Below are 20853 nucleotides of genomic sequence, written 5' to 3'. Positions count from 1 at the left end.
CAAAAAAAAAAAAAAAAAAAAAAAAAATGCCCACGATATTATTAAAGAAAAACTGATTCAAACCTGTATATGCAGGTTTGTAAAAACATTCATGTGTTTGTACAGACCTAAAAATACAGGAAGGAAATAAATTAAAATATTAACAGGGATATTCTTTGGGAAATGGACCCACAAATTCTTTTATTCTTATGCTTTTCTGTATTTTATGCAAGGCACTCATTCTATAAAATGAACAAAAATTAGGAAGAATTAAGAAGAAAGAGCAGAAGCCAGAAACACTTTTCCTACCTACCTTCACTCCTTGTCACACATTCAGACTATGTCAGTGACATGAGAGAAGCTGGAAAAAAAACTGAATAGCTCCAATAATGCTCAACAGGCAAAATCTGCAGCAAAGTGGGCACAACCCTGCTCTGTCTTCTACATGTGCTGATGACCATCAAATGGGAAATGCAACCTCACTGAGGAGGAAGCTTTGACTCTTTCCTCCCATGGGTTTTCTTTTATGTCTCAGCTTTAAACTGCCTTCCTTCAAACAGCCACTGCAGGTAAGGGATAGAAAAAAACTCTTCATATGCTCTCATTTAAGACTCACAATTTTTTGGTTTCTTGGCTTGATGGACCTTGTGAAATACTGGAAGGCATGACACTCACAAAAGGAAGGAAAAGCAATAGTAGTTTTTTACAAATTTCCATTATTGCTAATAGGTTATTAGGAAGAAATAAGCCTTTTTTTTCCAACTTAGTATGTTGATCTGCTCTCATGCTTTTTGGGCAGTAATTAGAAAGCAGGACCAGTACTGAAGACCACTTGTAGGGCAAGGTTTAAAAAAAGATAGAAATAATTTGCCTAAGAGAATGCTTTTATATTTCTCTCTTCAGAGTTGTGAATAGGGCTACCTCAGTCTCTGAGGTCTTGCCACTCAAAAGTATGGTACCGGGCCCAGTAGCATCAGTAGCACATGGGAGCCTGCTGGGGATGCAGGTTCTTGAGCCCTACCCCAGACCTACAGCATCAGAATCTCCAGGGATCTATGGTTAGCAACCTCCCTAATAATTCCTATATACACTAACATTTCAAAACCACTTGAGAACATCCAAAAATAATATCAAGAAATCACAGTTCAAACTGAAAAGAAAAGGGGGCAATTTTATTCCTCTAAATATCTGAATTCCTCTCTCATCTGAGAGAAAAACTTATATAAACCTTCACCCTAGTGGCCACGATAAAGTGTGCGAACTCTACACATATCGATAAACAGATGTCAGGGCTGCATTTAAGTGGCCTGGTCCATACCTGCTTCCCTTTCACAGTCAAGCCCCAGGAATGGACTTTTTGTTCAATTTCTCCTTTCACATCTTCTTTGAAGAAATGCAGCTTTGAAATCACAGTGTCGCTGTTGGGAACTGTTTTGTGCCAGCCATAAACTGTGTCTTCCTCTGTGTGACTCTCCGGTGAGCCAGTGTAAAAATAGGGACAAAACAAACAAAAAATTGCAAGGAAACAGGAAATGCTCTAAAACACAGGAGTTTGCCAGCTTAATTTAGTTCTTCTTTTCTTATGCATTGCCATGCTATATGATTTTCTACCTTTTTTTTAGAATCATGGTTAACTGAACATACAAAAAATTTTTTTGACAACAAGCATATGACAAAGTATGAAAAATAAGTGAAAAATCTAAACTATGCCTTTGGAATCTTCTTTTTTAGTATTATTCACTACTAAGAACCAAGACTTTTATAGACCCAACTTTTGAAAAATGTTAATTAATTATTTACTATGTGTTAGGAACTTTGCAGGGTCATAATTTCCTCCCATCAAAATTTATCCATCCTATTTCCTGTTTTCTCTGAATGCTGCATTATGATAATATAACATGTTGAACTACAATAGCGGTGTGTATGAATGATAGTGTTCGAAATATTTTTCTCCCTTGCTCCTGTATCAGTTATCTAATAATGCTTGTAACAAAAAAAATCACAAAACCTCAGTGTCGTAATACGGTAGCATTTATTGCTCACCTATCAGGGGTCAGCAGAGAATCTGCTGTGGGCTCCACGTCTTCTGGCTGGGCTCGCTCACTGGGCTGTGCACCCACTGGCTCTCCATTGGTCTAGACCAGACTCAGTGGGGCTGACTGGGCACTTGGAGTCTGCTCCGTGTGTCCTTCATGTTCCAGCAGGCCACCTCGGGTGTGTTCTCATGAAGATGACAGAATCACAAGGAAGAGCAAGGCTTCTTGAGTTGTAGACTTGGAGCCATCGCAGCCGCACTTCAGCTTCATTCTATTGGCTAAAGCCAGGCACATGGTCAAGTCCAGAGACAGAGGCAGAGGATGCTTCAAAGTTAAATGGCAAAGGGGATGCAGGCAGAGTGAAGAATCAGGGTTGTGTCTGCAATCAGTCTACCACAACTCCTCATTCAGTCCATCAACAGGATCTGTTGATCCCTCCTTGGAAATACTTTTCACACCGGTGCAATTTTCTCTACCATATCACTACCACCACTTCAGGCCACCATGACCTCTTGCTTACAGCCTCCTAACTGTTCCATCCACATCTTTCTCGTCCATTGTTCCTTAGGCCATTCTCAACACAGAAGTTGGAATAATCTTTTTAATAAGAAAATCTTTTCTAGCCACTCATTTGCTTAAGTCCACTCAATGGTTTCCTGTTGTTCTCAGGATAAAGGCAGAAATCCTGAATATGGCACGTAAGGCCCTGTCTCACATGAATGTGGAAGCTGACTCTCTCTTCAGTCTTACTTAGCTTCCCTGTACACACTGACCTTCCATTGCTTTCTCCAATGCTGCACTTCTCTACACCACAAGGATCCCTCTACCTCAACTAGTCTTTGCCTAGTTCAAGTCTATGCATCCATCAGATTGCCATTCAAACATCACTTCCTCAACCCTGTCACCCCCCTGACCCTATAACAAAGTGTCCTAATTTTACATTCTCAAAGCTACTTACAATTTTCCATCACTGTCCTTACCACTTTTTGTAACTAACAATGATCTGTATCATTAATTGATTAATGTCCACTCCTCACTAAACCATAAAACTCCATGATGTCAGAGGTCATGTCTGTAAATTCAATGTGGCTTCCTAAAACATTTGTTAAACTGTAAAAGAAAAGTAAATTGTGTGTTACTTAATTTTGAGTATACAATTTATTATATCTTGAAATTAAGTAAAGACTGTGTGTGATGGTACTGTGTACTGAGATTCTTTTAAAAATGCATTACTGGTAAATATAGCAAAACATCAATCATTTGTCTGCCTTCCAAATTTATCAGCCAAATCCTCTCTTTAATTTGAGCACATATGCCTTGCCCCTGGGAATAGAACCATGAAAAAGATTAACCAGAATGCTGGTAAAATTATTCTTGAAGGCTTGTATTTATTTTTTGGTCATTTAAAAATGATTCTCTACATCCTCTGTAGGGAGAAAGAATAAATTCAAGTCTGTGCCAAAAAGGTGTAAAGCAAGTGTTAGATCTGTATTATGACAACGGAGGGGCACTACCTACACATTCAAGGTAAATAGTATTTTCCTCTTTGACAAAAATCTGAATTATAATGAAAACTGCAAAAATATATGCATATGATAGTATGTAATAGTGATTTGGTATAATCAAATTTTAAGTATTTCAGAAATTTGGTCAATGCATTTTTTAAAAAAATTATTGGAGTATAGTTGCTTTACAATGTTGTGTTAGTTTCCACTGTATAGCAAAATGAACCAGTTATACATATACATATATCCCTCTTTTTTTCTGGATTTCCGTCCCATTTAGGTCACCACAGAGCATTGAGTAGAGTTCCCTGTGCTATACAGTAGGTTCTCATTAGTTATCTATTTTATATATAGTATCAATAGTGTATATATGTGAATCCCAATCTCCCAATTCATCCTACCCCCTCTTTCCCCCTTGGTATCCATACATTTGTTCTCTACATCTGTGTCTCTATTTCTGCTTTGTAAATAAGATTGTTTATACCAATTTTTTCAGATTCCACATATATGCATTAATATATGATATTTATTTTTCTCTTTTGACTTAACTTCACTCTGTATGACAGACTATAGGTCCATCCACGTCTCTACAAATGACTCAATTTCGTTCCTTTTTATGTCTGAGTAATATTCCATTGTATATATGTACCACATCTTTATCCATTTGTCTGTTGATGGACATTTAGGTTGTTTCCATGTCCTGGCTATTGTAAATAGTGCTGAAGTGAACAATGGGGTGCATGTGTCTTTTTGAATTATGGTTTTCTATAGGTATATGCCCAGTAGTGGGATTGCTGGGTCACATGGTAGTTCTATTTTTAGTTTTCTAAGGAACCTCCATGCTGTTCTCCATAGTGGCTGTATCAATTTACATTCCCACCAACAGTGCAAGAGGGCTCCCTTTCCTCCACACCCTCATTTTTATGTTTTGACCTGATGAACCAATGTAAATATCATATATTATCCTATAAAAGTAACTTATTACATTGAGGAATATTTCCCTCCCAATTCCACACTTTATTTTTTGTGAACCTATTCTCAGACCCAAAAAGGGAAGCCCTTTAGAACTCTCCCTTTCATGGGGGTTTGACCAGGTTTGGACCTTGGATTCGAACTGGACCATAGTCCTCCTCCTGGCAGTTTGTAATTAGGACACAATGACATTAAGCTGTCTGCAACCAGAAGGTCAGGTAAATTCCAAGACTGAATCTCCTCTCTTTAGGGAGAGTATGTAGGCTACTGAACAATTAGAGAAAGGCAGTCTGTGAGAAGGAGGGAAGGAGAATGAAAGACATACACAGGGGGATCAGGGACCTCTTGTGGGGAGACAGAAAAGGTAAAAGAGAAAGTGTGTAAGAGCAAACAAGGCATCTTTGGCTCCGGATGCTCTCGTTTCCAAGTCCAAACCTGGAAAAGGTTGGCTGTATTTTCTGTCATATATTCTGAGAGAATTCCTTAAACCATGAAAGAAATTCCATGACTTATCCAGTGAGTTTCTGTTTCCTGCAAGAAAACAATGTCTGGTCAAGACAGAGAAGACAAGAGGCTGGTAAACATGTTCAAGGCCCAGGGGTTACTGTCTTCTTAGAGTTTCACTATAGAGTCTGGGCCCTTTCATTTTTGGGATGGCCTCATAGGATTCTGACTTTATCTGGGCATTTGCTTCTTATGGTGAATTACAGCCCTAAAATGGGGCCTGCTATGGGAGAATCATACACTTTTAGTGCCAGAGAAAGAAACCTTCCAAGACTTCTTTCGTTCTAGCTGTGCTTCAGAGCCACTTGTGAAGTTTACAGGAGCATGGAATTTGGGGCCCAGCCAGCCTGCTTCAGTGGATCCAGAGTCACTAGACTGACATCTACAGGTGATTATTGTATTTATGTATTATTGTACTATTATTATTGTATTATTATTATTACTATTGTATTATATTTTTATTACTGTATTGTATTATTGTAAAAATCAGCCCACCAATCTTTTCTTCAAAGATAAAATCATTGAGGCCATTATCAAATAACTATTGCTGTGTAACAAACAACCCCTAACTCCATGACTTAGACTAATAAGAATGACTGCTTATGAGTCTATGGGCCAACTGGGCGGCTTTTCTGGTCTTGGCCGGATCCACACATTCATACCAGGTCAAGGAGGTACTCTGCTCTCATAGCTAGGCCCTCTCACATGTTTAGGGGAGACAGGCTGGATGCTCCAGAAGGGCTGGAGCTGGGACAACTGGGCTTTCTGCCCTGTGGTTTCTTGCTCTAGCAGGCAGCTTGGGGTTCTAAGACAGGAGAGCAGAAGAGTGTAAGGCCTCCTGAGAGATAGTTCAGAGCTGACACAACGTCACATCCTCTGGATTCTATTGGTCACAGCAGGTCTCACGGCTCATCTAGATTCAAGGGGTGGGGAAATTGACTCCATTTCTGGGTGGGAGGAGTTACCTAGTCTTGCAGGTGATGTGGCTCCAGGAAGGGGTGAATCATTTCAGCAAGTTTTTGCAGTCAATCTACCCGAGGCCCATAAAGGGTTAAGTAAAGACCAGTGCAGCAAAGAAACAGATTCCCTGATATTTAAGTGTTTTCCTACCACCCAAGCTTACGATACCCTTCTCACAGGTTATAAATACAGGTTCTCCCTTCCAGCTTCCCTTGGACAAACGCCTGAGAATACTAATGGCAGAGGTTGGCTTTTGTTCCCTTTTTTGCTCAAGACTCCGTGTCAACTCCCAACAGCCAGCACTGCCTGAAGAGAGTCAGTAACGGCAAGGTGGTTTAGAAGGACTCAGAACACAAAGCCAAGAATGCTTCTCCAATTCAGCCCAAGTGACCTAGTCACCTCCATTAGGATGAATGCATCTCAGGATAAGGAAAATCATGAAGATTTCATTCTGCTTTCAAACGGAATTCTCGGGAGTAATTGCCTTATCTACTAAGCAGCCAAATAAGCTCATTTCAGCAGAGGCAGAACTGGATGCAAATCAAGTGAAAGCGAGATGCAGAAACTGGAGGAAAACTGAAAACAAGTGAGAAGAGAGCGGCAAGATCAAATGGAATAGCCATTTACATGACAGCTTTGCTCTAGCAAACAGTGTGGAAAGAGGAAAGGGGGCATTGTTGGCATTCCAGGTCTTCTGACATCAATGTTCCTATAGCACCTGCTACTTCCTGCATCCCAAATCCCACATCACAGAAATGCAATGACAGCTTAGGTAGAACCAGCAAATATTAGGACCTGCTTCTCTTAAACCAGCGATTGTCAACTTTGATGGCCCAGTGAGATCCTCTGGTGAGTTTGGAAATACTGATGTTTGGCCATAGCCTCAGTAAGCCAAATTTGATCAGTCCAGAGTGCGACTTGGGCATTGGGACATTTTAATTATAACTGGGAGTCTTTCTACTCCACCATCTTGGCAGCCCCTCTCCACCTTTCTATACTTAATCTCATTCTCAGGGAAGTACTAACAACAGTCTTCACCGCATAGGCCTGTGAGTCTCAATTTAGTCTCTTAACTCCGCATTGAGTTTTAATTATATGCCTGATTTGAGGACTTAAGGACATCCCTGCATAACTCCTAACTCATGAGAACAATATATTGTTTTAGTCATCTGTTGTGTAGCCCCTCCAGGGCTACTAATGCCCCCAACTTGTTTAGAATCGCCCACAGACCACCCCTGAGCAACCAGCCACAGGCTGGATAAATGAATCACTCAGGACTCAGAGCCTGGAATCCAGACCTGAATTCTCGTTCAACCCATGCCCTGTAAGTGGCCCTGGAGAAGTGACTGAAGTCTCCAAAGTCTCAATTTCCTCAGTTGTAAAATTAGAGCAATACGAATTTCCCACCTCAGAGTTGTTGTGAGGCTTAAATGAGGTAGTTTAAGTAAAGCAATAAGCACAATGCCTGATGCACAGTAAATGGTCAATATATGTTACTAAGTAATCGACAATTTATTATTAATTCTATTAATAGAACAACAACAACAACAATAATAATAATACCTGATCTTCAGATCCTGTCCTGAGGGCATTTTCTTTGACCAGGGTATAGGAAAAAAATGTAAATTCTGAAAGTTAGCAGAAGTGAGAGTCAAGGTGGAAAGAAGAGGCAGTTCCCCTTGTCTTCTCTCCTACTTTAGCCACACATTACCATGGCCAACTCTGGACCCTGTCATTTCCTTGACACTACCAATAACTTCGCCCCCTCCAAACCTCAAGTTCAAGTATCCCAGTCTCTCACCACTCCCCCCATCTTTCTAGCTCACACCTTCTAGTAGCCTGACTCCCTCTGTAATGTGACTTCCGACTCACTGACTCAGCCACCTTGTCACTGTCCATTTCCTCCTTTATAGCTTCGCTTTCCTCATCCTTTGGATTAGATTCGATTCATCATTGTGATGACACCCTCATATTATCATATGCAGGATCATACTCTCATGTATTAATCAGAATTCTGCTGAAATAATGCTACAAATGATCCAAAATCTCTATGGCTGATAAAAAGAGGGATTTATTTCTGAATTGTGCATCTGCAGGGCATCTGGGGCAGCTCTGTATCAAGCTGCAAGATTGCTTCAGATCTAGTCCGCATGACCTCATTCTGGGACATGCAGTTGCCTGGAGCAGGTTTTCCTCATGGTGATGGCAAGAACTCAACAGAACCAGCCAAATCATACAAGCATGTTTCAAGTCACTGCTTATATGAGAACTGCTTGTACTCCATTGGCCAAAGCAAGTTACATGGCTGGGCCCAAGGTCAATGAGACAATGGTTAATGGCAGGCCCTGCAAGTCACATGGCAAGGGGTGTAGATATATAATCCTATTTACTGGAGGAAGTGAAAACTGGAACAATAATTCAACCCACATCATCTCTCTCTCTCTCTCTCTCCATTGAAATCACCAAACAAAACTCCAACTCCTCTTTAAATTCACGGAACCCATTCTCAAATAGCTGTACATGGCTGAAGAAAAACTCCACACCCTGATGAATAATTTCACCTTATATTCATGACCACTGACCTCAAGTGCTACCTAAGCAATTCCCAGAAATTCTACAATTCCCTGGTCAATTTGCTCCAATTTTTTTTTTTTGAGATAACTATCGTACATCTCAGTTCTCCCATCCCCAGCACCTAGACCCATCCTCCCTATCAGTGGGTGACTTCCTATTTCACTGAGAAAATAAAAATAATCAAAGAGAACTCCCATCTTCTCTAACATCCAATTTACCAACCTTTCTGCTCAGATCCTGTGTGCTCTGCCTCCCCTACTGGAAGATGTTTCCTTCTCTGTGCTCCACATGGATGCTGAATTGAATCACCACTTGCCCACGCAAGGACTTAGTTCTTCCAAGTAATTGTCTCTTTCCTGCATCATCAATCTTCTCCCTTTCTATTAAATCATTCTTAGCAGCGTACAAACATTCTGTAACATGCTACGTCATCTCTCAATATCAGTGACATCTTCCTTAACTCCATATCTCTCTTCAACTACACTACCATTTCTCTTTGCCCTTTTACAGTAGATCCCTCAGAAGGTGACCTATCCTTCTTATCTCTATTTCTTCTCTCTTGTTCAGACACTGATCTCTGCCAATTCACTAAATGACCCTTGTCAACATCACCCATGACTTGCAGGTTGCCAAATACAATGGTCAATTCTCATTCCTAAACTCGCTGGATCCACGAGCAGTACTTGAATCACCCTATGAATCAGTGCTCTGTAAGTCATTTTCTTCACGTGGTTTCTGGGATATTGCAATTGCCTGGTTTTCCTCCTACTTTGTTATTTCCATGATGTCTACTCCTCTTCTTCACGTTGAAGCATCTGAGGGCTCGGTCTAAGGACATCTTTTTTCCTAACTATAGTTATTCCTTAAATTATGCCATCCAAGCATATGGCTTTAAGTATCACTTATGTTTGAATATTTCAATTTTATTTTTCAAGTTCCACTTCTACCCTAAACTGCAGGCACATACAAGTATCTCTCAACACTGCCATCTTCACTGGGATGCCTCAAAATTACCATAACCTTAAATATGTTCAAAATCTGTTCCTCCCTCCATTCTCCTCATCTCTACTATCACCCAGTTTCTCAGTCCAGAACCCCCACTCATCTTGAATCCTCTCTTTCTCTTGTGCCCCTTGACTGATCCATCTGCACAATTTTTTTTTTTTTTTTTTTTAATCTGCAAGTCTTGATGGTTCCAGCTCCATGTCTTCTCTCTCATGCCAATGTCATACTACCCACACTACCATCATCTCTCTCCTGTGCAAAAACAGCAGCCTCGTCCCTTGACTCCCCATTTCCACTTTTGCTTTGCTATAGTCTGATCTCCATAGTCAGAGTGGTCTTCTTAAAATACAAATACAATCATCTCACTTTCCAAGCCAAAAGACCCCAACAGCCCTGTTCCAGTTGCTATTGCTACATAACAAATTATCCCCAAACCTAGTGGCTTAAAGCAACAATTTTAGTATGCTCAAATTTTCTGTGCATCAGAAATTCAGACAGGACACAGAAGGGGTAGACTGTCTGTTTCATGATGTCTTGAACTGGAAAAACTCAAAGGCTGGGGTGATTCAATGTCTGGTGGCTGGAATTATCAGAAGACTCATTCATTCACTTGAATGTATGGCATCAAGACTAGGATTGCTGACCAAAGCAATTGCTCATGCTCACTCCATGTAGCTTGGCTTCCTTAGTACAGTGGCCTCAGGGATGTTTGCACAAACACTCCCACAGCAAGGCAGAGTGGGTATGGCCTTTTATTACTCAGCCATAGAAATCATACTGCGTCACTTCTTCCATACTCTATTCATTGAAGTAGTCAAAGCCAGTCCAGAATCAAGGGATGGGAAATTTGACTCCACCTCTTGATGGGGGCATGACAAGTTCACATTCTGGAAGAGCATATGAGATAGGTGATATGTGTGCTGCCAACTTTGGAAAATACAACCTGCCATCAGCTTCCCATCACACTTGGAATAAAATACACACTCCTAAAGGGGTCAATCCAAAAAAAGGATATAATTTTGTAAATATAATATTTATGTACCCAACATAGGAGCACCTAAATATACAAAGCAAATATTAACAGACCTAAAGGGAGAAATAGACAGCAATACAATAATAGTTGGGGACTTCAATTTCCTACTTTCCTCAATGGATAGATCATCCAGACAGAAAATCAATGAAGAGTCATTAGACTTAAACTTCATGTTAGACCAGATGGACTTAACAGACATTTACAGAATGGTCCATCCAAAAGCAACAGAATACACATTTTTCTCAAGCTCACATAGAACATTCTCAAGGATAGATTGTATGTTGGATCACAAAACAAGTCTCAACCAATTTAAGAAGACTGAAATCTTATCAAGCACCTTTTATGACCACAATAATATGAAGCTAGGAATCAATTACAAGGATAAAACTGGAAAATTCACAAACAGGTGGAGATTAAGTAACATATTACTGAACAACCAATGGAATAAATCAAAAGAGAAATAAAAATATCTAGAGAGAAATAAAAATGGAAATATAATATATCAAATTTATGGGATGCAGCAAAAGCTGTTCCAAGAGGGAAGTTCAGAGCAATAAATGCCTACATTAAGAAACAAGAAAGATCTCAAATAACCTAACGTCTAAATCTTGTTTTGGAATAACATTATCCAATAAAAGGATTCAGGGGTCCTAGAAGTGGCTGATTCTACAACTAAGAAAGGAAATATACAAGATGGGCCTAGACATCTTGTAGTGACAGAAGATAAAGTGCTCAAAACAACAACAAACCTCACAATGATTGAAGTATGTCAAATTGGAAGTGTTCTCAATGGTCAAACCTGGAATAATTTGATCAAAACAAAATAAAATGGATTATAACCCAAAGTATAAATAAATATCCATGAGTCCTTATGAACATAAGTCCTTATGAACATAATTTTTTTAAAGGAATAACTTTACCATGAAAAACACTGCTTCAGCCAATTGACCAAGGTCAACATCAACAGTGATAAACCTTGTTGACAGTATGCACCCTTGATGTGATGATCTTTACCTACAATCTTTCTTCCCCAACCCCCAAACTCCAGCCTCATTATCAGAAGATTATTAGACAAATCCCAATAGAAGGGCATCTTACAACATAGGTGACCAATACTCCTCAAACTGCCAAGATCATCAAAAACAAGGAAATTTTGAGAAACTGTCATAGTCAAGAGAAGCCTGAAGAGATATGGCAACCAAACGTAATGTGGTATCCTGAATGGGATCCTGGAACAACAACAAAAAAGGCATTAGGCCAAAACCAAGGAAATCTGAATGAAGTATAGACTTTAGTTAATAATAATATTTTAATATTGGTCCAAGTGTTAGCAAGGATGTAGAGAAATTGTAAACTTCATGAATTGCTGGAAGGAATGTAAAAATGGTCCAGCCACTTTGAAAAGCAATTTTGACAATTCTGTAAACATTGAAACAGAGCTGCCATATGACCCAACAATTCCATTCCTAGGTGTATACTCAAGAGAATTGAAAACATATATTCATGCAAGAACTTGTATAAGAATGTTCATGGCAGCATTACTCATAATTGCCAAAAAATGGACACACTCCAAATGTCCATCAACAAATGAATGGATGGATGAAATGTGGTGTATCCTCATGACGGAATATTATTTAGCCATTAAAAATAATGAAGTACAAATACTTGCTACAACATGGATGAACCTTGAACACAGTGGTCTACAAGAAAGGAGCCAGATTCAATGTCTGGCTATTGTGTGATGTCACCTATTGTGTGATTCCATTTATACGAATTATCCAGAATAGGCAAATCCATAAAGAAAGGAAGTAGATTCTTTCTTGCTTTAAAAAGAAAACCTAGAAAGTAGGTTGTCAGGGTCTGGGAGGAAGTGGAAATAGGAGGGGGATGATAGCTAAAGTATGCTGAGTTTCTTTTTGTGGTGATGAAAATGTTCTGGTAGTTTTGTGGTATTTAAATTGCATTTCAATTTAAAAATATCTGGAGTGTATTTTACACTTACAGAACATCTCAATTCAGTGTTCAATATCTACATGTAGCCATCAAATGCTTTATTAGATAGTGCAAATGTACACATTTGTTATTCTGATCAGAGTGTTTTGAGGACCAGTAGCATCAGCATCACTTGAGAGCCAGTTAAAATGTGGAATCTCAGATAAACTAGTGGTTACCAGAGGGGAGAGGGGTGAGGGGACGGGCAAGTAGGTAAAGAGGTCTGAGTGGTACAAAATACTAGGTATAAAATAAATGTTACAAGGATGTAATGTACAGCACAGGGAATATAGCCAATATTTTATAATAACTGTGTATGGAGTATAGTCTATAAAAACATCAAATTACTGTGTTGTACACCTGAAACTAATATAATATTGTAACTCCACTATTCTTCAATTTAAAAAAAAAGAAAAATATGCAGTAAACTTGGTTTATATATAAATTATAAATTTATCCAACTAATTTGTTGAAATAATTCCAATGAATTGGAACTTCTAGGACTAAAGATATCCAAAATTTATACTTTGAGTACAAACCAGATTTTCCCCTACTATATAGATGGGACCTCACTAATCTTGTTCCCCCGTGTTTATGTGGGTCTGTTCCTAAAACTGTACAAATGTTAGATTTTTAATCTTTGGTAATATATTACAAAGAAATTGCTTTTCTTCTGTTATCGTTCAGCTCAGTCATCTTCATATATGCTTAATCCTTACTAGTCACTTGTGTTATTTCATTTTCTTCTTTTTTTTTCAGTTCCCTTGGTATATCAATGTCTGTTACTGGTTTCTAAGAAATCATTTATGACTAAGGATATTAACCATTTGTCATGCAATACAAATGAAATACCATATTTTATTGCCATCAATTTACCATGGTGTTTTGTATTTGGGTTGTGTATTAAAATATAATCATGCTGTGTTTTAAAATAAATAAATAAATAGAATTTAAAGAAGAAAGAAATCAGCAAATTGAAAAACAAAAGAGAAAAAATGTGGAATCTCAGGCCCCAGCCCAGACCTGCCACCTCAGATCTGCATTTGACAGGATCCTCAGGTGATTTTTTGTGGACGCCCAAGTTCCAGAAGGGCTCATTATAATAATGTTGCCAGCAGCTGACCCTGCTGAGTAACTGTAGTACTGCTCAGCAAAGAAGAAAGCATTCTTTAGTGAGATCTAAATTACCTAACATCACCCAATCAGCATTTCAATTCTCTTCCACTCACCTCTCACCCCCTGCGTCGGAATCTAATTTTGTTATTTGCCCCTAATTGCTCCTTAGACTTTCATCCCACGCCCTCACCCCCGGCTGAGAATGCCAGTTTGAGATTATTCCAAGCTCAGGGTCACTGACTAAATTTAATGACAGTCTCTTTGTGTCTGTAAATATACTAAGGATGACAGTTTTGAAAACCATCCAACTTTGCTTACCCAGAGTTTTGTCCCCTGCAGCCAGGAGGCTGTGGAAGAACAGATACTTTTATCCATAGTGTATCCACAGCAGTGAACAGACTGGGGCAACCGTGGGTCAGATATTCTCCACGTTAATGGGAGGAATGTGCGCTAATTTTACAAACAATTCCCGACATTCCATGTCTCCCTTTCTCCTAATATAAGGACAAAAAAAACAAAAAACAAAAAACAAAAAAAACACAGAGGTACAGAGGGAATACAATGCATTTGTTTTTATTTATGTTTTAGCTTTGCTTAAGACAAACTGCAGCATATCCTTTCAAGGGCATTCATTATTCATTAAAAGCCATTCCAAAGAACTTGAGAGTACATTTTCATATTTACCAGGAAACGATGCTATCTCTAAAGGACTCTGGGTTCTAGTCCTTTTCCTGTTACTATGGAGTAGGAAATTTCAAACAACAAAAAAAATGATTGATATATACAGCACTGAGGAGTTTCCTTTTTCTCCTCTGTGTATCCTGAACTTTCTTTATGTCACCATAACTTTTGTGTCTCTCTTCTTTAACCTGAGAAATACAGAATATGAAGGCTGTATTAAATATTACCATCTTCGCTGAAAAACTTGACATTTAACCTGCCCTTACCCCCAATGTGTTGGTATACATAAAATAAAAGCATCACGTGAATAGAGGGCTTCCTTTACACAATGAACTTTGCTGAATGGAATGGAGAATACAAAAATGCATGAAACATGTGCTCTGCCTTCCAAAAGTATGCAATATATTAAAAGCATACGTATAATGAAATACAGCCAAAAATTATGGGAGAAAATTAGAGGTACGCAAAAAACATTTTTTAAGTTCTGAGTTATAACAATGAAGGTGAGCAAAATCACTTTGGCGTGGGGGGAAGGAATGGATGGCTGAGAGATGCTGCTGGGGGAAAGCGGCTTTAAGCTAAAACTGGAGGATGAGAAGAATTTGGAAATAATGGCAACATTGGGACACAGCATTCTATGAAAAATGAAGACGTTTTTAAAGAGTCAGGGAAGAGGGCAAATAAAAGACTAAGCAATTTCTGTCCTAGGAACAATTTTATTAGTGTTATCCTGCAGATGTTGCAGATCAATTCCATGTTCTAAAGACCAAAGAAGAGAAAAAAATCAAGTTGAACTGTCACTTATTAAGGAATAATTCCTTGTCACTGAAACAGTTGAGGAAGAAGATAGAATTAGCAATTTTTTTTGAAGTGAAATACTCTCTAGCATTGAACAACCTGCTGACAAATTAATCATAAATGAGTGACTTTCACAAGTTTTAATTTTTATTTTGTGGTAGAATCCTGTACACAATCAGCATCAATTAATTAATACAAAATTAATGCAATCAATATCCTTAATAAATGAATGTAATCAATATTAAGTAGCCATAGCTCCAATATATACTAAAAAAATCTATATTTTAATAAATTTCAAAACTGTTTTTCCTTTGTTCCTTAAATTACAAAAAAAGAAGGAAGCTGTTGATCAAGAATTTGAAAGCACATCTTTTTAATGAATAAACTATGTTCTTACAAAAGTACAAACAGTAATTTAGAGAAGTAGTCATAACTTGTGGAGAACCATCAGAATCCTGTTAAGGGTAGTGACACATTCACTAAAGAGTTTTCTAGAAACCCAAGGGTCTTTACACATCTTTGAGGAGAGACTAACTTTTGGCTAAAGCAGAACTCAGGAACTGAGATAAAAAAGCCTTTTGGGGCTTCCCTGGTGGCGCAGTGGTTGAGAGTCCGCCTGCCGATGCAGGGGACACGGGTTCATGCCCTGGTCCAGGAAGATCCCACATGCCGCGGAGCGGCTGGGCCCGCGAGCCATGGCCGCTGAGCCTGTGCGTCGGAGCCTGTGCTCCGCAATGGGAGAGGCCACAACAGTGAGAGGCCCGCGTACTGCAAAAAAAAAAAAAAAGCCTTCTGTATTTTAATATGTGTGGTTGTGATTTGCACACATAATGCAAACAGTTCTTTGGCTTTTTTCTTCTCATAAAAATAATGCAATGATAAAATGAATTGATTTTTCTCAAATCTCCAAGTATATTTATCTTTTTCTTCTTATAACATCATGCATTATTTTTGGCAGATGATGTTGAAAACAGAAAGTGTTTAGTTTAACCCCTTGGGCAGCTGTGGTTTCTTTCCTTTTCTTTACAGTTAATGAATAAGCACTTCCTTGCAGCAAAGAACGGGAGTGAAGTTAGCATTTAATTGACAATGGAACAATCTTGAACAAAAACAAGTATCTGAGAGGGAAAAAAATGCCCTCAAGAAATTTATTATGTTTATGCATCTCACGAGATGGAGCCTTCTCTGCACCTGTTTTCAGATGGGAAGAATTCCAGGTCACATACAAGGAATAAACTTCTCTTTTCAAGTTGTTTCTAAATGTAGCTCAACATAATGGGTCCTCACAGTTTGTTTTCCTTTCAACAAAACACAAAAATCCGGACAGGTTTCGATTTGCAAGCCACTTCAGAATACCTGTACATCTCTATTCTCAAAACTTTCATTATTAACAATTATAGTGAATGCTCTCTACCCCTTCTGTCATTAACCCTGTCTAGTTAACATTATTTCTTGCTGAAGCCCTTGGTTATTTTCTCAGAGTATTGTGGGTGGGGGAGTGGAGGGATCCTCTCTCCTTAAATGGCAAGGTCAGCAATATTTTCAAGGTCACCCACATTGTGTTCCTATGGGATATATTTGGAAGGCTCTGAATTTGCAAAATGCTGCATCCACAAAAAGTGATGTCAAAAAGGAAACTACCTTATTTGTCTTAAACTTTGATTAGTTTGAAAGGCCTCCTGTTGGCAGTTTGAAAGATGCTACCAATAACTGAGCAGTTCCAGGCTCTACTTTGAAACATGCCTGCGGCCCAGAACTTTTAATATTTATGGGGCATGACCTCTAACTGTCAATGATCACTTATTTTCCACAAAGCTATTTGAGGGCAAATACTGATCGCCTGAGGACCCAGGAACACATTAAGCTCCAGATTCAATATCGTACTTGCAGTAGATGGGAATTTCATCTTCACGGGGACAGTCATCACTGTTGATCACCAAGAGGCCACTCACGATTTGTCACAGAGTGTTGAGGATACCAAGACTTTATAACCCTCCAACAGTAGTCAGATCAGAGCTTGTACCATCCAAAAGAACAATTGTATAAATGCTGGAGAGTGCAAAGGGAACCCTCTTGCACTGTTGGTGGGAATGTAAATTGACACAGCCACTATGGAGAACAGTATGGAGGTTCCTTAAAAAACTAAAAATAGAACTACCATATGACCCAGCAATCCCACTACTGGGCATATACCCTGAAAAAACCATAATTCAAAAAGAGTCATGTACCAAAATGTTCACTGCAGCTCTATTTACAATAGCCAGGACATGGAAGCAACCTAAGTGTCCATCTACAGATGAATGGATAAAGAAGATGTGGCACATATATACAATGTGATATTACTCAGCGATAAAAAGGAATGAAACTGAGTTATTTGTAGTGAGGTGGATGGACCTAGAGACTGTCATACGGAGTGAAGTAAGTCAGAAAGAGAAAAAACAAATACCGTATGCTAACACATATATATGGAATCTAAAAAAAAAGAAAAAAAAATGGTCAGAAGAACCTAGGGGCAAGACAGGAATAAAGATGCAGACCTACTAGAGAATGGACTTGAGGATATGGGGAGGGGGAAGGGTAAGCTGTGACAAAGTGACAGAGTGGCATGGACATATATACACTACCAAACATAAAATAGATAGCTAGTGGGAAGCAGCTGCATAGCACAGGGAGATCAGCTCCGTGCTTTGTGACCACCTAGAGGGGTGGGATAGGGAGGGGGGGAGGGAGGGAGACGCAAGAGGGAAGAGATATGGGGACATATGTATATGTATAACTGATTCACTTTGTTATACAGCAGAAACTAACACACTATTGTAAAGATATTATACTCCAATAAAGTTGTTAAAAAAAAAAAAACAGAAAAGACAATTGTGTCACTTGTAAAACATGGCCTTTTGGAAATGTATAAAAGACCAAACTTCACAGCTATATAAGTGGTTGAAAAATATATATATAACTGAAGGATAATGCGTATACAGAAAGGGATATTTTTAAAATATTTGGGTTGTTACTTCCTTCTTTAAGATGAAAGAATATTAAAGATTGGGTGCAGCATCCTAATTTTACAGTTTGAGGAAGGACATGAGAAAGGGACTGAAACTTTTGTTCAACCAGACCCAAAGTGTTCCAGAGCCTGTAGAAACCCTCAGAAGAGGTGTGTACAGGACATGGATATCAATTCCCCAGAGTCCTGCCTCTTGGAGAGAACAGAGTAGTATTTTGAGATGTTTCTCTACAGTCCTTTTTCATGAGTACATATACTTACATGTTTTCTTATGAGATTTGAAGAGGTTTGTTATAATTCCTTCCTTGGCAACTTGGGATTAAACTTATGAGCAAGCAAAGTGTAAATAGACTATTAACATCTTAATCCTGTGGGAATATGGATTTTGTAGCACTCCAGGAACCCATGAAGTAACCCCATTTGATACAGGATGGCTAATGTGTCCTTTGACAGAGTGGAAAATGCTAAAGTAGAAGAAAAGAAAGAAACAGCTGATGGTTAACTCATCTTAAAATAGACAATCTGAAATGTTTCATTTGAAATTTCATAAGTAACTGATTTTCTACTGAGCTCTTGTTAGTTGCTAATCACACAAGAGAGAATTTCCCACAGTCCTTGATTGGCAAGTGATGCGGTTCTTCAATGCCTCAGTGATGAAGTGCGTGCCTTAAAGAGAAAGTCTCAGGTAAAAGGACAAAGAGAACAATCTGATAACAGGGACAAAAGTCACGTGTGTGCATGTGTATGCCTGCATGTGTGATCTATTCCAGTGAATCTGATCACGAAACCACTCAGAAAAGTTTTACTTGTGGCTCCATAAGTCATTCAGCTCCAAAATATCATTGTGTACAGCTCCCGTTTTGATCAAAAGACAGATAGATGCCCAAACTGAAACCGTTAAGTTTCATTCATTTATTCACTCATTTGTTCACTTAGTGTGTATTTACTGAGTGCTACTAGGCACATGGGATACATCCGTGATCAAAAACAAAGATCCCTCTGCTCATGTGGCTACATTCTAATGGGGAGAGAAGGAGAAGAAAACATAAATAAATTAATTAATTAATAATCACTATCGTTGTATATTGGAAGAAGGTAAGTGTGACAATTTTTTTTTAAATAAAAGTAAGATACAGGATATCAATTGTTATTAGGGTTGGGGTGCAACTTTAAATACAAAGGTGATATTTGAGCAAAAACTCCAAGAAGGTGAGAGAGGGAGCCGTGTAAAACATCTTGGGAAATAGTGTCCCAAGCAGAAGGAACAGCCAGTGCAAAGGTGCTATCACAGAAGCATGGCTAGTGCATTCGAGGAACATGGCCAGTGTGCCAGGGGAGGATTGAGAGAGGGAAGAGAGGAGTAGGAGAGAGATCAGAGAGGTAACGGAAGGTGGGGTGCAGCACATGACACAGGGTCTCGTAGACCTATTGAAGCCTTGGCTTTTACTCTGAAGGAAATGAGAGCCAGCAAAGGGATCTAATTAGCTGTATGGAGGCAAGACTGGGGCAAGGCCAGTTAACAGGCTTGGCACCAACCCAGACAAGAGATAACAGCAGCTCAGATCATGGTGGTAATGGTGCAGGTTGAGCTAAATTGGTAGGATTCTGACTACTTTTTTTTTTTTTTTTTTTGCGGTACGCGGGCCTCTCACTGTTGTGGCCTCTCCCGTTGCGGAGCACAGGCTCTGGACGCACAGGCTCAGCAGCCATGGCTCACGGGCCCAGCCGCTCCGTGGCATGTGGGATCTTCCCGGACCGGGGCACGACCCCGTGTCCCCTGCATCGGCAGGCGGACTCTCAACCACTGCGCCACCAGGGAAGCCCTCTGACTACTTTTTGAAGGTAGATAAAACAAGACTGATTCTCTGATTGATTGGAAGGAGGGTATGAGAGAACAACAGTAATCAAGGGTGCCTCCAAGGATTCTGGTCCAGACAACCAGAAGCATGGAGTCGCCATCCACTGAGTTAGAACGAGCTACAAAAAGGACAGCTTTGGGGGGAAATAGGGTATTCAGTACTTGATACGTTAAGTTTGAGACATCCTGGACATCCAAGTAGAGATACTGACAACCTGGAACCAGCTATGCAGGCTTAAGACTTGATCCATGGTCACCAGCAAATGGTCACCAGCATGGTGTTGGTACCGAAGTGCAGAGAGACAGAAGAGTATTTTAAGTATCTCAGCTACCGACTCTGCATAAAAATGGGATTAAGAAATAGCTTGGTAAAGTTAGAAAAGCTGAGATTTGAATCCCACTTCTTCCATATATGAGCTGGGTTATGCTCACCCAGTTTCTAAGCTCTCTGAGATTCCCTCATTCCATCGATAAAGCGGAGCATCTTGAGTCAGGTTCCCAAGAAGCAGGGGCTGAGATGGAGAATTTTGTGTAAGTGGTTTATTGAGAGTGCTCTCAGGAGAAAGGGAGTGGAGAAAGCAGGATAGGGCAGGGAAAGGAGCTAAGAAAGGCTGGGGTTTCAGCTGAAGTCAAGCTTCAGTCTGACACCATGGGCAGTTCTGGTGCTGGAACTACACCAGACTTGGTCCTGCCTTGAAGCAAGGGAACCAACAGCATCTCTGACATGGGGGTCATAATAAACACCACTCAAGTTTGTTGTGAAATTTAGGGGAGCATAGTGACTATCACACAGTAGGTCTTCTGAGAAAGTTTCTGATCTCCCCTCCTTGTAG

Source organism: Lipotes vexillifer, unplaced genomic scaffold (assembly GCF_000442215.2).
Source record: "Lipotes vexillifer unplaced genomic scaffold, Lipotes_vexillifer_v1.1 scaffold137, whole genome shotgun sequence".
Taxonomy (NCBI): Eukaryota; Metazoa; Chordata; class Mammalia; order Artiodactyla; family Lipotidae; genus Lipotes; species Lipotes vexillifer.
This window is presented reverse-complemented; position numbering follows the sequence as displayed.